The 3541-nt window shown below is 48.8% G+C and overlaps 1 protein-coding gene and 1 pseudogene across 2 annotated transcripts in view; one reads left to right on the plus strand and one right to left on the minus strand.

Moving 5' to 3' along the window:
• Window positions 1-3541, minus strand: part of NINJ2 (ninjurin 2) — a 130495-nt gene that overhangs the window by 11133 nt on the left and 115821 nt on the right. The gene's annotated exons all lie outside the window — the stretch shown is intronic.
• On the plus strand, window positions 452-1059 carry LOC102495957 (putative glutathione peroxidase 8; annotated as a pseudogene).

Consider the following 3541-nt stretch of genomic DNA (forward strand, 5'->3'; position numbering starts at 1 on the left):
TTGGTTTCGGACAGGGGCCAAGTAGCAGGGGGAGGGGGGACTGGAAGGGGGGAGTACTCAGAGAACACGGAGATTCTCTCGAGCCTCCAGGAAAAGCATACTTGGAAGTGTATTTTAACAGCACTTGTTGGCTTTTATTCTTTCTATTTTTTTCTTTTTTTATTCGTTATCATCATAACCTTGTTTATATGACATTGAATTGCATATAACGTGGCTTTTATTCTTAAGTTGATCTCAGAGCCCTTCACAGAGGACATGGGCTTCACGGAGAGCTTGGGGGTGGGGCGCGGGCCTGATTCCCTCCTCTCCGTGTTTAGATCCTGACTGCATATATACTTTTTCCTTTTTCTTTTCCTCTCTTTCTTTTTTCTTTTTTTTTTTTTTTTTGCAGAGGTTTTTGCTATCAGGCGCATGTGCTCGCCAGAAAGACAGAGAGACAGAATCATCCAAAATGGAGCCTCTTACAACTTACTCATGAAAATGTTCCGGGCCCAAAGCAAAGGTTTTTGCAGTTTATTCTATGCACAGTGATGTTATTTCTCCTACAACTAAAATTTCTAAAACCGAAAATCAACAGCTTTTACGCCTTTGAGGTGAAGGATGCAAAAGGAAACGTCGTTTCTCTGGAAAAGTTTAAAGGCAAAGTTGCACTAGTTGTAAACGTGGCTAGTGACTGCCAACTCACAGACAAAAATTAGCCCTGAAGGAGCTGCACAAAGAGTTTGGACCACTCCACTTCAGCGTCTTGGCTTTCCCGTGCAATCAGTTTGGAGAATCGGAGCCCCGTCCCAGCAAGGAACTAGAATCTTTTGCGAGAAAAAATTACGGAGTAACGTTTCCCATCTTCCGCAAGATTCAGATTCTAGGATCTGAAGCAGAACCTGCATTTAGATTTCTTGTTGATTCATCAAAAACGGAACCAAGGTGGAATTTTTGGAAGTATCTGGTCAACCCTGAGGGTCAAGTTATGAAGTTCTGGAGGCCAGAGGAGCCATCGAAATTATCAGGCCTGACATAGATCTGATTAGACAAATGATCTTAAAAAAGAAAGATCTATGAAAATTATAGTGAGCCACTCTCATGTAAAATCTGAACAGAAATGTTCTCATGAAGTCGTGTTCTCGTTGTAAGCACCCTGACAAATGTGGCACAGGAGGACGATTTTTTTTAGGTCATCATGTTAGTCAGTGGTAATGAATGTTAAATGGCGGTGTTACCAAAGCAAAAATAATGACTAGCCAGAGAACCAAAATGAAGTACATTAATCTGACCATTCTGAAAAGTTCGGAATAGAGAGTCACCACTGTGCTTCACTATCCCACTGTTCAGCTGGACACCTTCTAGGATCATACCGTCTGGATTTGAGAACAGCGTGTGTAACTGAAGTTTTTAGAGCAACTAACTGTAAATGGCTATGTTGATGGAATAAAAACAAATGCTGAAATTGTAAAAAAAAAAAAAAAAAAAAAAAAAAAACAAAGAGAAAAAGAAAAAGAAAGGGAAAACGCCGCAATCCCTTCTCCTCCATTCTCCTTTTGAGATCTTGGGCACATGCACAAGCACATGCACCCGGGGGTGAGTTTAAGCCACCGGGTCTGGGAAACTGCGGTCGACTACATGGGAGATCAGCGACATAGCCATTACACTAACTGCTGGTCCCAAAATAATTATTTATTTAATTTTATTTATTCATTCATTTATTTAAATTTGACCAGAGAAAGACAGACACACAGAGACAAGGAAAGTAAGAAAGCAAACCATCAGGTCTGGGACTCGAACCCATGTGGGAGTGCCCAGAGCCTTAACCATCATGCCACGTACTGGCCCCTTTTTTTCTTTTTCTTTCTTTCTTTTTTTAGAGAGACTTTTGCCATAGGGTATGTGTGTTCGCTGGAGAGACAGAGAGACAGAAAGTAAGAAATCACCCCCTAGATGGGATGGCCATACCATAATCCCTTCTCCTCCATCCTCTTCCCTGGCTCTTGGTTGCACACACATGGCCCAGCATGAGTTTGAAGCCACTGGGTCTGGGACTCAAACCACAGTTGGCCATGTGGGAGTCCAGCGACATAGCCATTACACCGTCTGTTGGTTCCGCATTTATTTTTCTCTTTCTTTCTTTTTTAAATTACATTTAATCACTGTACATCTTTAGAATACACCAAAATTTTTTTCTAGAATGAATGCAGTGCATCAATCAAGTCAAAGATAGTCCACAGGGACCAGTAGGTGGCATAATGGTTACGTCGCTGGACTCCCACATAGCGGATTGCGGTTCAAACCCAAGACCCAGTGGTTTAAAACTCATGCCGGGCATGTGTGTGTGTGCGCGTGTCCAAGATCCCAAGAGGAGAATGGAAAAGAGATTGCGGTGTGGCCATCCCCCCTGGGAGGTGATTTCTTGCTGTTTCTGTCTCTCTCTGTCTTGCTGGTGAACCCGGTAGTAAAAAAAAAAAAAAAAAAAAAAAAAAAAAAAAAAAAAAATTTTAAAAAAAAGAAAAAAAAAAAAAAAAACTTTAAAAAAAAGAAAAAAGATAGTTCCACATACTTTATCAACAGATAACTTTTCGTTTTCCTGTCTGCTACGTGTTTTTTCCTTGGCCGGGTCCCGTTTCCACCATCCTGGTTTCCCACCCCACCTATACAGTCCTTATCTGAGCCCGCCGGTTCAGGGCTCTGGGCCCAGGATGATGTTGCGGGTCTGCCTAAGCGGTGGGTCCCTGCAGGGTGGCCTCTAATCTGTGGGCACCAGTTCCCCCAATGCCCACATGGTGGCGTGAGGGTCCGAAGAAGTTCCCTGGGCCCCCGTGGGCCGGGCAGTGCTGCTCCCCCAGGAATCCACGGCATTGCCGTGCCAGCTGGAGTCCTGGGAGGCCCAGGGCAGGACCCTGGCTCACAGGTCCCCCCAGGCCAGCGTCAAACCCACCAAGCGCGTGTGTCAAACGAGCGTTCTGGAATAAGTCGGGACTGAAGTGGGGCCAGGGTCGGGTGGGAAGGAACGGGGAGGGGCTCTGGCACGGCCTGCAGCCTGGGGGCGACGGCTAGGATGCTGAGGCGTGGCTGGGAAAGGGGTCCCCTCGGGGTAGCATCTTCCAAAGCAGGGAAGGGGTTTTCTCAGCTCCGGGTCGGTCCCGGTCGCGTTCCTGTTCAAGGCGGAGGGACGGGCGCAATGCCCCGCGGCCTTAGTGGGTGAGCCAACCCCTGCGACCTGCGGGGTGCCGCCCCCCTTACCCACAGCCGCGAGACTGGGGGCGAACCAAAGAGGGGGCGGCGGCAGCCGGGGAGCCCTGCTCTGGCCGGAGCGGGTCTGGCCCTTTAAGGCCCGGGAATGGGGCGGGACCTGGGAGCAGGGCCACCGGCCTGAGTCACGGGTTCCCGGCGCCCACCTGCCCGCCTCCCAGGCCGCCCGCCCCGACGCGGCGCTGCGGCCCCTCCGTCCCGGGGTCGCCCCACAGCTGGCCCTCGGGGACAGCAGGGCTCTGGGACTCCCAGTTCAACGGGAGCGGCCCCGGGAAACGCAGCCGCAGCCCGCCCCGCCCCT

Source organism: Tupaia chinensis, unplaced genomic scaffold (assembly GCF_000334495.1).
Source record: "Tupaia chinensis unplaced genomic scaffold, TupChi_1.0 Scaffold141530_1, whole genome shotgun sequence".
Taxonomy (NCBI): domain Eukaryota; kingdom Metazoa; phylum Chordata; class Mammalia; order Scandentia; family Tupaiidae; genus Tupaia; species Tupaia belangeri.